The sequence below is a fragment of the Apium graveolens genome, chromosome 5 (genome assembly GCF_009905375.1).
Source record: "Apium graveolens cultivar Ventura chromosome 5, ASM990537v1, whole genome shotgun sequence".
Taxonomy (NCBI): Eukaryota; Viridiplantae; Streptophyta; class Magnoliopsida; order Apiales; family Apiaceae; genus Apium; species Apium graveolens.
In genome coordinates, this window is record NC_133651.1 from 316,522,159 (window position 1) to 316,535,885 (window position 13,727).

Genomic DNA, 13,727 nt, shown 5'->3' on the forward strand with positions numbered 1-13,727 from the left:
CTTATATAGTGATATTTTGGATCATTTCATTCCAAATTTTGATATAAAGGGCCAATACCCTCGTCGTTTAGGTAGATAGTACTGAAATTGAAACAAGAAGTAAACGCCGGAGAATCAAGAAATAGTTTATCAAAGTGTGTCTGTCAAACTGCAACTTTTAGATTAAACTAATACAACCATGTTCTCGTTTTGCATAAATAAACTGCACTCTGTAATTCAACACCATCTCCTCTTACTCTTGTCTAAGTTAGATTTTAAGTTAACATGGCTGATTTTCAGAGTTATATTATTTTCTTCGTCGTTTCGCTTGTTTCGATAATTATACTCCGAGCATTATTTAAAAATCGAACCAGCTCTGGTCTTCCACCTGGACCAATAAGGCTTCCTGTCATAGGTCACCTTCACCTTCTTGGTCCTAGAGCACGTCAGGCTCTTCACAGGCTCTCTAATCAGTATGGACCTTTAATCCACTTATACCTTGGCTCATACCCTTGTGTGATCGTCTCTTCTTCAGAAATCGCGAAAGAGTTTCTCAAAACTCAGGAAGCATATTGGTTAGACAGGCCTCAAACAGTGGCCACACAGTATCTAGGCTATGGTTCACAAAACCTTATGTTTTCTCCCTACGGACCCTACTGGAAGTTTGTAAAGAAATTAATCATGTCTGAGCTTCTTGGTGGTCGAACTCTAGATCTTCTTCAAACTGTTAGATGCTATGAGATTCGGAGTATGATCAACGTAATGTTAAAAAAGTCGGTAGCTGCAGAGGCGGTTGATGTTGGAGTCGAACTTACTAGGCTCACCAACAATGTAATTTCAAGCAAGCTTATGAAGAAGAGGTGTTCAGAGAATGAGGATGAAGCTGGAGAAATTAGAAACTTGATAAAAGAGCTCTTGCAAATTTCAGGGATATTTAATCTCTCTGATTATATATGGTTTTGCAAGAATTTGGATTTGCAGGGAATAAAGAAGAGGCTAGCAGACGTACGTGGAAAGTACGACAGAATGATGGATAAGATTATAGAGGAGCACAGGCACGCGAGGATGAGGAGACAAGAGAATGGTGGTGCAGAGGATGCACAGGACTTCCTTGACCTCATACTTGAAATGTACGAGGATGATGGCATGGAAACTAAGCTTGGCATGGATAACATCAAGGCTATCATTCTGGTAAACATCTATCAGCCTTGACAACTAGACATAAGCTCTAAACTCGGAGGTTATAAGTTATATTTAGAGTTAGAGATATATGGATCTATGTAAATGGCCTAAACATAATTTTGGATTAACTTATTAACATGTACATATATATTATCGAAAACCATATTCAACCCAATTAAATCGGGTTGACATTTTTTCAACCAAACTATATATCGGGTTGAAAAAAATCGGTTTGGTTCGGCCGAAATAGGGTCGGTTCGGTTTGGATTGGCCGGGTTGGCCAAACCGTGTACACCCCTACGTCAGATGCATCGTTTGTTTGTATTCTATATGATTGAACATGGATCAAATTGTACTAGTAAAATTTACTTGCGTAAACTAGCCGCCTCCTTCCGCTCTCCTAGGGTTTGTTTATTTTCAAGTAAATCAAGGGGCTTCCACTGATTTTCACCGGTGAAAAGCCCCAACCCTTCATTCTCTTTTGTCCTTATTAATTTCCCTTCAATAAAACCCAATTTTTTGGGTGTTTGTGTGTCTCTCCTTTTGGAGTGTGTGTTTTGTCTCTCCTTTTGGAGTGTTTTGTTATGTTTTTGTTTAATTATGGTTGGGTTTATTTCGTGTTGAATCGGTTGAGAACGAGTTTATTGATATTCTTGGTGATCTGCAAAGCCTGCGTCGAATCTGGAGCGGTGTTCATTATTGCAAGAGCTCACCTTTCACAACCAAAGATTGTTCATCTTTCACGTGTTTACACTTTCGGCATGTCTATAGCTGGTATCCGGCATGTAGATAGCTGGGGTGTTTTCGGCATGTCTATAGCCGGTGTCCGGCAAGTAGATAGCTGTGGTGTCGTTTCTCCAATCTCAGTGATTGGTGTTTTTGAACATTGGGCTAACAATGGGTTTTATGTGATATGGTCAATTGCGATGTTGTTATTTTCAGAGATGTTGGTACAATTTGGATTCCTCGGGATATCTTTGATTTCGTTTTTAATTTCAAGAATTTTTAAATTCTATGTGTTAAACGATCAGGAAACTGTTAGAAAATTAGGATTTTAGAGCTTAATTTAATTATGTTCTTGATGTTAATCCAAAAATCTAATGATTGGAAATTGTTCAATGATATTTGAACTTAAATTTTCATTTATGGTTTTAAGAATTTTCTTAATGAAATCCATATGAAATGAGAGATGAAAGTAGCTTGGAAAAGCTTGGAAAATTTGAGAATGTTTGTCCCACATTGAAATAAATAAAGGGGGTTGTGTGCTTTATATGGTATTACCCACATGAGTAGTATACAACTACTAAGGTGTGTGATGGTCCATTGTGTTGTTGTGTGCTTCACGCGCACACACACACACGCGCGCCCCGCCCCGCCACGCCACGCACCGCACCGGACCGGACCGGGTCGGGTCGAATGGCGATTTGGGCGAATGTCTCGGCGTCTCGCGTACGCGAGGCGACCTGGGCGAGGATTTTATTTATTTGAGAATTATTTTAATTCGAATTTATTTATCGGTGATTGGATTATTGGGCTGGGTTCTGAAATATGCTAAGTAGTCTAAATATATTGAACCTGCAAATAATCTGATATGTAACAAGTTCTGATATAAGAATCAGAACTTAAGAACTGATGAATAAAATCAGAACTTAACAAGTTCTGATATCAGAATCAGAACTTAAGTACTGATGAGTCGAATCAGAACTTAAGTACTGATGAGTCGAATCAGAACTTAACTTAAGTTCTGATAATAATGTGGGTGTTAATGTGAAAAGCTGTTACAAATAATTTAAATTCAAAAGCTGTTCAGTTTTGATTTTTTCATTTATGAATTCAAAATCTGATCAGTTTTGATTTTTCATTAATGGAGCAGTTTAATTCAGACATTAAGTGTGTGGACAGTTTCATTTTTCCTCTCCTATAAATAGAGGCTAAACTGAATGAATAGAACACACTACATTCTCATCTCTTCTCTTCAACCTCTCTGCATTTCTCTCCCATAAGTCCTGAAGTGCTGATATTTTCGGGCGACTGAGGTGTTGGTCGAAGTGGAGGTTTTGTTGCTGCTGTTAACATAAACTCCGAGCTGTTTTATCCTGGTGGAGATATTGCGCACATCCCAAACGCAGCAGGTAGGGGGCAATAATCTCTTCAAGAGCAGCCAGGACTTTGAGCAAGGCCTGGTGACTCAGCTGTAATCATTTTCTTGGCATTTTGTATCTGTAAACCTTTATTTCAGTCACTGTTGAAAGCTATGGTTTCGGGTACATCTTTCTTTCTCTCTACGTTATTTCAGTTACTGATTTTGTTTACCTGCATGTTTTGTTTTGTTAACTGTGGTCTTGGCCTAAACTTGTTAAATTCTTTATACACTTGCCTCTATGTTGCTATACTTGTAAGTGAGCAGAACAACATTCTTGAAGAGATTATTGGTTATTTAGAATTTAGCATAATGGTTAACGAAAGTGAGGTTATCGTTGGTGGTGGTAGCAGTTCGGGTGTAACTGCTGGGGTCATTGATTGGACCACCTATAGTTTCCCACAAGCTGTTGAACTAACCGGTTTACCGGAGAAATTCAACGGTGGCATTGGCTTTTCTCGCTGGCAGAAAAGGATGAAGTTGTGGTTGACTATAAAGGGTCTGTGGCCGGTTGTGGAATATGAGAAACCAGTAGTGGATCAAGAGAAGGCTGACACAGTTAAGGCTTTTGCGAAGTGGGCTGAGAAGGATGGAGTGGCTAGAGCGGCCATTATGGCGGCACTAACAAACACTTTGTTTGATGTCTATTCTTCTGATGCCTACTCTGCAAAACTCTTATGGGAGAAGCTGGACCAGACACATAATACTGACTCACAAGGTCTAGAAAAGTATTCTGTGGCAAGGTTCCTCGAGTTCAAGCTGGTGGACAATAAGTCCATGACTGAGCAGGTGCATGAGTTCGAGATGATAGTGCATGCTTTGAAGGAGTCTGGAATGAATCTCCCGGAGAAGTTCAAGGTGATGAGTGTGATTGAAAAGCTCCCGAAGTCTTGGGAAAAGTTCTCTCTCTCCCTGAAAAGACAGAAAGGAGAGATCACCTGGACCAATCTTATGATGGACATCTCGGTGCAAGAACAACACAAGTCCAAACAGGGACATGTGATGCCAACTGAACACGGTACCTCGAAGGTAAACATAGCAACTGTAGGACAAAAGAGGAAGGCTTTTGCTAAGAAAGCTAATAGTAATAAACCTAAGAGTGATAAGGCCAAGGCCAAGAAACCCAAGGCAAACAAACCATGCTGGTCTTGTGGGCAGGTTGGGCACTGGAGTAAGGACTGCCCTACGAAGAAAGCGAAGAAAACCGAGGTAGCACAAGCAAATGTTGTGCTTGGAACCGCAAGTGGGCCTGTAGTGAACATGGTTGTTGGTGAGGCTACGGCTTCTGAAACCAACGTTGACCGGTATGTATCCTACAACCCTGTGATATTTTCTACCTATCTGTCAAATGAATGGTTGATAGATACTGGAGCTAATGTACATATTTGTGCTGATATTAGTTTATTTGTATCTTATCAACAGAGTCATAGCCTGACTGTGAAGATGGGGAATGCTAGTGCTGCTCAAGTACATGGAGTTGGAAATGTGGATCTGAAGTTCCCTTCAGGACGTATTCTATCTCTGACGAGAGTGCATCATGTTCCCGACATGCGTAGAAATATAATAAGTGGAAGCTGTTTAGTTTCTAGTGGTTTTGAAATTTCGTTCAAGTGTAATAAAGTAGTTCTTATTCACACTGGTACATTCTTTGGCAAGGGTTACTTGTCAAATGGTTTATTTGTTATTAATGCGGATCCCGTTTTGGGAAGTTTGAATAATAATGTTATTCCTACTGTTAATTGTATTGAATCCTCAAATATATGGCATGCTAGACTAGGTCATTTAAACTTTGGTGCTCTTAAGAACATGATGAACTTAGAGTTGATTCCAAAATATACCATAGAAAAGAATTCTAAATGTCAAGTATGTGTGTCTGCTAAACAGATAAGGAAACCTTTTCATAACGTTGTTAGGGATTCAGACTTGTTAGATTTAGTACACACTGATATTTGTGAATTTGGTGGTGTGTTGACCAAGGACCAGTTTAGATACTTCATTACTTTTATAGATGATAGTAGTAGATATTGTTATGTTTATTTACTTAGACATAAGGATGAAGCACTTAGTAAATTCATTATATATAAAACTGAAGTAGAAAAACAAACTAGTAAGTTACTTAAAAGATTGAGATCTGATAGAGGTGGTGAGTATACGAGTAATGCTTTTAATGAATTTTGTGCAAACAATGGTATAGTTCATGAAGTTACTCCACCATACACACCTGAGTCTAATGGGGTTGCTGAGCGAAAGAACAGAACATTTAAAGATATGATTAATAGTATGCTTATTAACTCTGGGTTGCCTAAATACATGTGGGGAGAGGCTCTAAATACGGCTTGCCATATTTTGAATAGAGTCCCTCTGAAACACATGGATAAAACACCCTTGGAGTTATGGAAAGGCAGGATGACTAGTCTTAAGTATCTTCGTGTGTGGGGGTGCCTTGCTAAGGTGCTTGTTCCTGAACACAAGAGAAAGAAACTAGGTCCGAAGACTGTTGACTGTATCTTTCTGGGTTATCTTGAAACCACTACAGCTATGAGATTTTTAGTGTTAAAATCTGACATAGATGGTATAGTGGCAAACACGATAGTTGAATTTCGAGATGCGACATTCTTTGAGGATGTCTACCCTATGAAGACTGGAATACCTGAAACGACTTCTGAGGAAGATCCTACTCACACATCAAGTTCTATTCCTGATCATGTGGAAAAGATGACAAATGTGGGGGCGGAACCTAGTAGTAGCTCTATTCCTAAGGAATTAGAGGAACCAAGGAGAAGTAAGCGTGCAAAAATAGTCAAGGATTTTGGAGGTGATTTCATCACTTACAATATCGAGGACGAACCTTTAACTTTCCGGCAAGCTATGGATTCTTCTGAGTCAAGGCACTGGAAGGGCGCTATCAAGAGTGAAATTGACTCTATTGTTTCCAATGGAACATGGGAGTTGGTTGATCTCCCTCCTGGGTGTTCTACTATTGGGTGCAAATGGGTCTTTAAAAGGAAGTTGAACCCTGACGGCTCAATAGATAAGTACAAAGCTAGACTGGTAGCTAAGGGTTTTAAGCAAAAGGAAGGAATTGATTATTTTGATACATACTCTCCAGTTGCAAGAATGGTAACAATCCGAATGCTTATAGCATTGGCTTTAGTCCATGGTCTTATCATCCATCAGATGGATGTAAAGACGGCTTTTCTTCATGGTGAACTTGAGGAAGAGATTTATATGGATCAGCCTGATGGATTTGTTGCATCAGGCAATGAAAGGAAAGTATGTAAGTTGATCAAGTCCATCTATGGCTTGAAACAAGCTCCCAGAGATTGGCATAAAAAGTTTGATGAAACTATATTGCCTTTCAGTTATAAGATTAATGAAAGTGATAAGTGTGTCTACACTAAAGTTAAAGGTAATGAGTGTGTTATTTTGCGCCTATATGTGGATGACATTTTACTGTTTGGAACCAATATTGAGATTATTAACGAGACTAAAGAATTCTTGAAAAGGCATTTTGAAATGAAGGATATGGGTGAGACAAGTGTGATTCTTGGAATCAAATTGATTCAGTCCACTGAAGGAATAACCTTGACTCAATCTCATTATATAGAGAAATCTATACTTGAGAAATATGGTTATTCACAGTGTAGAATCACTAGTACACCTTATGATTCGAAAGTTGCCCTTGTCAAGAATACTTCAGGAGTGCCTGTGTCTCAGTTAAGGTATTCTCAGATTATTGGGAGCTTGCAGTATCTTGCTAACTGTACTAGACCAGATATTTCATATTCTGTGTCTAAATTGGCGAGATATACAAGCTGTCCAAACAGAACTCATTGGGATGCTCTTGATAGAGTACTTAGATATCTAAAAGGCACAATGTACCTTAGTTTACACTACAGGAGATTTCCTGGTGTGCTTGAAGGGTACAGTGATGCAAGTTGGATAGCTAAGAAGTCTGGTTCCAATGGAGTGACTGGATACGTGTTCACCTTGGCTGGTGGAGCAATATCCTGGAAGTCAAGCAGACAGACTATTGTTACTCGGTCTACTTTTGAGGCTGAGTTGTGTGCACTTGATGCCACAGGGACGGAGGCTGAATGGTTACATGGACTTATGTCTGCAATACCTGTAGTAAGCAGACCGCTTCCTGCTATTGCTATTCACTGTGATAGTCGAACAACTATCGACAAGATTAGCAGTAAAAAGCATAATGCTAAAACTAAGAGACACATCCAAGTTAGACTCAAGTCTATAAGGGGTTTAGTGACTGATAGGATCATAGCTATAGAGTTCATAGGAACTCAGAATAATATAGCTGATCCTCTTACTAAAGGACTGGAACCTGCAGTGGTCCTTAAGTCAAGGTTGGGGATGGGATTGTCAACCCATCATAATTCATCAACAGTGGGAACCCAATACACATGAGAGGAGATCCCTTGAAGTGTATTCAATGGGTAATAACAAGCTGTAAGGATGAGTTGGTAGTACCTTTGCTACATAGATGATACTACAGTATCTGAATCTATCCCCTGTAAACCTAGAAGGTACTGACACTGCCAGAAAAGCAAGAGTGTTGAAACTCTGAATGGGATCAAGTCATTTGACGAGATAGAGGCAGTATATCTCTGGAGATGCCCAGCTAAGCGAATGTAATTGTGTGGTCGCAATTAGAGGATAGGGTTAATCCTTGAAGCATTCGACGAACAGGATCGAGACATGACCATTAATGTCTCAAAGCCGTAGATTGGCACCATAACCTTTGACTTGTCGTCGTCTATGGAATATGGTTATACTAAATGGATTAAGATTCAAGGTGAAACATTCCATCTGAGTCCGATAGCCATTGAAGTAGAGGAATTAGGAGGGTTCAAACCCGGAAGGGTACCGACTCTGAAAAACAAGTCATGATGGGAAATTGATCACATTTCTGTATGGATTTGTGGGGGATTGTTAGAAAATTAGGATTTTAGAGCTTAATTTAATTATGTTCTTGATGTTAATCCTAAAATCTAATGATTGGAAATTGTTCAATGATATTTGAACTTAAATTTTCATGTAAGGTTTTAAGAATTTTCTTAATGAAATCCATATGAAATGAGAGATGAAAGTAGCTTGGAAAAGCTTGGAAAATTTGAGAATGTTTGTCCCACATTGAAATAAATAAAGGGGGTTGTGTGCTTTATATGGTATTACCCACATGAGTAGTATACAACTACTAAGGTGTGTGATGGTCCATTGTGTTGTTGTGTGCTTCACGCGCACACACACACACGCGCGCCCCGCCCCGCCACGCCACGCACCGGACCGGGTCGGTTCGAATGGCGATTTGGGCGAATGTCTCGGCGTCTCGCGTACGCGAGGCGACCTGGGCGAGGATTTTATTTATTTGAGAATTATTTTAATTCGAATTTATTTATCGGTGATTGGATTATTGGGCTGGGTTCTGAAATAGGCTAAGTAGTCTAAATATATTGAACCTGCAAATAATCTGATCTGTAACAAGTTCTGATATAAGAATCAGAACTTAAGAACTGATGAATAAAATCAGAACTTAACAAGTTCTGATATCAGAATCAGAACTTAAGTACTGATGAGTCGAATCAGAACTTAAGTACTGATGAGTCGAATCAGAACTTAACTTAAGTTCTGATAATAATGTGGGTGTTAATGTGAAAAGCTGTTACAAATAATTTAAATTCAAAAGCTGTTCAGTTTTGATTTTTTCATTTATGAATTCAAAATCTGATCAGTTTTGATTTTTTCATTAATGGAGCAGTTTAATTCAGACATTAAGTGTGTGGACAGTTTCATTTTTCCTCTCCTATAAATAGAGGCTAAACTGAATGAATAGAACACACTACATTCTCATCTCTTCTCTTCAACCTCTCTGCATTTCTCTCCCATAAGTCCTGAAGTGCTGATATTTTCCGGCGACTGAGGTGCTGGTCGAAGTGGAGGTTTTGTTGCTGCTGTTAACATAAACTCCGAGCTGTTTTATCCTGGTGGAGATATTGCGCACATCCCAAACGCAGCAGGTAGGGGGCAATAATCTCTTCAAGAGCAGCCAGGACTTTGAGCAAGGCCTGGTGACTCAGCTGTAATCATTTTCTTGGCGTTTTGTATCTGTAAACCTTTATTTCAGTCACTGTTGAAAGCTATGGTTTCGGGTACATCTTTCTTTCTCTCTACGTTATTTCAGTTACTGATTTTGTTTACCTGCATGTTTTGTTTTGTTAACTGTGGTCTTGGCCTAAACTTGTTAAATTCTTTATACACTTGCCTCTATGTTGCTATACTTGTAAGTGAGCTAACAACAGAAACAAATCATCTAATTGTTTTTAGTATGATATTTGTTTTACCAACTGGTTGTATCGACAGTTGGGGGTTTGTCCTGACTGTATTATATTGAAGTTAATGAAAGTTTTCTGCATTTGTCAAAAAAAAAAACATTAGTCATTTTGCTATAATTTTACTCTGGACTTGTAGATACAATTTGGACCCCTCTGTTAAGCCATAATGATATTTAACAAGACTACTAGTTAATGTGTGGGCTATTGGCTTTGCCTGAGACAAAAACAACTTAACTATCTGACAATGCTTTAACCGGAAAAGCATGATCAGCTTACATTTTCTTGTAGGACTGGGTTGTTTCAAACTCCGCGGTCTTTACATTGACCAATTTACCAGATCCCGTCGTAGGATTTTCCACAAGAAATATCGATATTTAAATTAATTCAATTTCTAACCAACAATGAAAGACAAAAAAGGACAAAAGGAATCAAATGGTTCCACAAAGAGTACTTTTCTATTAACGTGTAGACAGAACTCATACGAGTATACAACCAAGTTTTTTAATGTATATACAAGTAAGGTTGTATATATCATGAAACGGACGTTACATAATTACATATTCATTAAAAATTGCATTAATCAAATTTATTAAATGTTCATTAAAAATTACTTCAATATAACAACTACATATTCATGCCTCAAACATCATAAATCTTCACCTGCTGGCTTCTATACCACTTCATAAGTCTTTGTTGGCTCATACTTTAGTGTGGCAGTCTCTTCCCCTGGAATGGCTAAAGGGTTTCTCAAAACACACGAATCATTGAACACAGAGGAGACAAGAGAACGAAGATGGATTAAGGCATCCACATTGAACATGTATCAAATGAAGGCTATCTTACTGCTAAAATATAACTTCTAGAGATTAACATCAGTCATTTTGCAGGACGTGTTTACTGCTGGAACAAAAACAGCAGCTAGTTTGATTAATTGAATGGGCAGTTGCTGAGCTAATCAAGCATGCAATCATTATGGAGAAAGCTAGACAGAAGATAGAAACGGTTGTTGGAAGAGAAGATGATTAGTTGTTCGACTAATCTGCTCTTCCAACAACAGCATCCATCTCCAGTCTAGCTTTTTCCATAATGATTGCATGGTTGATTAGCAGCTCATGTGTGTGTTCCAGCAGTTAACATATCCCGCATTTTATGCGCGGACAAATGTACTTGCGTTGACACTATCCAATACACAACCGGAGAAAGTGTATGGTATGCTATTATAGAAGCCAGGGGAGAACAAACTACTTGTTTGCTCTGGTCCTTCAGAATATATAGAAAAATTAAACGACATCAGAGCATCTTCGGTAGTACTATTATTGATGGTCCTATTTTCAATTAATCCCATGGCTAATTGGACTGATATTCTCCGATTCCCGTTTTTTACTGTTGTATAATAAATAAGAGCAACTAACATAAATTACTTAAAAAAGGATTTAATAACAATGTTTAATATTTATTGATAAAAAAATAATAGTATACAAAGATAACATAAATTGTCGAGACAATCACTTATGTTTCGTGGGTTCATTGTATTTTTGAAAAAATAATTTATAACTAATAAAGTCTTTATCATTTGAAAAACTTTTATTTCTCTTCATTTACTCAAGACCCACTTCTTTTATTTAGCTTGACAAAAAAATCAAAATTTTGGCATTACTTTTTGAGTACCGTCACGTATTCGAAAAGAATTCAAGAGTGTTTTCGAATCACATTAGATTTCTTTAATTTAAAAAATTCTTAATAGTGTACTGGACTGATTTATTTCAATAATAATGGAAAAGTAGTTAACCACTTGATAAGTTGATATTAATAACCACTTGAAATTAATAATTATTCTTGGAATCAATTTTTAGTACTCTGGCGTTTTGCTACCCCTTGGTCTCACTAGATTTTTTAGGTATTTTTTTCCTCATACTTGTCACGTATTTTAAGATTACTAGCATAAATCCCGTGCGAAGCACGGGTTTTCATTAATATCTTAAATTTTTATTTATCAAGTTATATTATATTTTTAAAATATTTATATAATTATATAATGCTTATAAATTTATAATAAAAATAATATAATAACATGCGGTCGTAATTTAGTAGAATAAATAGACTATTTCTAGTAATTTAACAATTTAGTAGTTTAGCATATATGTAACACTATTATTTATATCTTTTAATAATAGGATAAGTTGTATTCGTAGTTTAGTAGGATAAGTATACTATATTTAGTAGTAGTTTAATAATTTAGTAGTTTATTAGATATATAACACTATTTATCAATTTTTGTAATAATCAAAATTAGGGAATTATCGTTGAACCAAACCGTTAAACCAAATTATCTTTATTCCGGCTATTATAATATAGTATAGATTACTCCCTCTATTTTCTTTTATATGTCGTTTGACTTTCTTGCACACAATTCTAAGTGCTTTGACCGTATAGATAAAATAATATTTTTTAAAATTTTCTTTTTCTAAATTAAAGTTTTAGTTATATATTTTTCAAAGAAAAAATTAAAAATTATTATTCTAACTATGCGGTCAAAGTAAATAGAAGTGTGTGCACAAAAGTCAAACGTCATATAATAAAAATTGATGGAGTATAAAATATAGTTCTATAATTTATTTTTAGAATTTTCTTTTTATGTATAAAAGTTTGAACATTATATTTTTATTTAAAGGAAAAAATGTTTAAAATTATTTAGAAACCATATTTTACGGGAATCTTAGAATACATGCCGATTTCTCGTACCCGTGAGAGACCAAGGGAATATATAATTTTAAGGGGCGTGCGGCGCCTGCCATAATATTTAACAATAGACAATGGACACACAGGATCCAAAGACAATCAAGGTAAGAAGATGCTTAAATTTGCAAACATATATATATATCGGAAAAATGTCTTATGCTAATCATTGAATAAGTAAATAGGGTTTGGTGCGTGTCTATGAGCACGTACTAAATATTAGTCCCTCCGTTTTATTTTATATGTCGTTTGACTTTATTGTACAAAATTCTAAGTGCTTTGATCGTATAGATAAAATAATAATTTTTAAAATTTTCTTTTTCTAAATTAAAGTTTTAGTTATATATTTTTATTCACAAAAAGAAAAAATTAAAAAATATTATTCTAACTATACGGTCAAAGCACTTAAAAGTGTGTGCACAAAAGTCTATAAAAAACAGAGGGAGTAAAATTTATAAGTTTGGAATGTTTTGATTAGTGTAGTTGTTGCGAATGTAGGGGTACATCACTATTAAAAAGTGTTGCCCAATTAAAACAAGCTCAAATTATAAAAATTTGTGCTTATTGTATGTTCATGGGCAAATCATAGAAAATCCGAAATAAATAAATTAACACAACTCAAACAAATAACGCTAGGTAACCTAAAATTTATATCAAAATACTTACAAAATGACCTCACATCATAAGTGTCGAAATTTAATTCGTGGATGCATAAGACACGGAGTTTCCCATATTATTTCGAGTAAAGTTACCATTTCTAAAATATTTGAGACTTTTTTTGTAACTATATTTAAGGCCTCTAAGAGCATCTTCAAGGTTAACATCTAAAACTGTTAGCTAAAACATGATTAGCTAAAATTTTATTGAACCTGTAAGCATTTTTACTCCAGTGGCATTAGCTATAACCATTAGCTATATTCATAATATTATTCTTTTTATTAATTTTAAATATATAAATAAAAAAGTTTAATTATTTCTTTTTTTTGAAAAGGAGTTTAATTATTTATATTTTTTATATTAGTGGAAATAAAATAATATATTTAATAAAAATATATTTTTTATAATATTATAACATTTTTATATTTATATCAATATTTTAAAGTAAACATTATAAAATAAAAATGAGTAATTATTATGAACATTACTTACATATAAAATAAAATATATGACTAGAACATATATTAATATATTAGAATTTTTATAAATTTAGTTAACAATAAATTATTTATCACACTTAATATTACATAACACTTTTTTTAAATAAAATACATCTATACATCTATATATATAATAATTATGAAGATATATACATAATTTTCATATTATAATACTATATATTT

General features: G+C 35.6%; 1 pseudogene; it reads left to right on the forward strand.

The window, feature by feature from the left end:
• Positions 1-264: 264 nt before the first annotated feature.
• On the forward strand, positions 265-10,677 carry LOC141661326 (cytochrome P450 93A3-like; annotated as a pseudogene).
• The last annotated feature ends 3,050 nt before the right edge of the window (positions 10,678-13,727 follow it).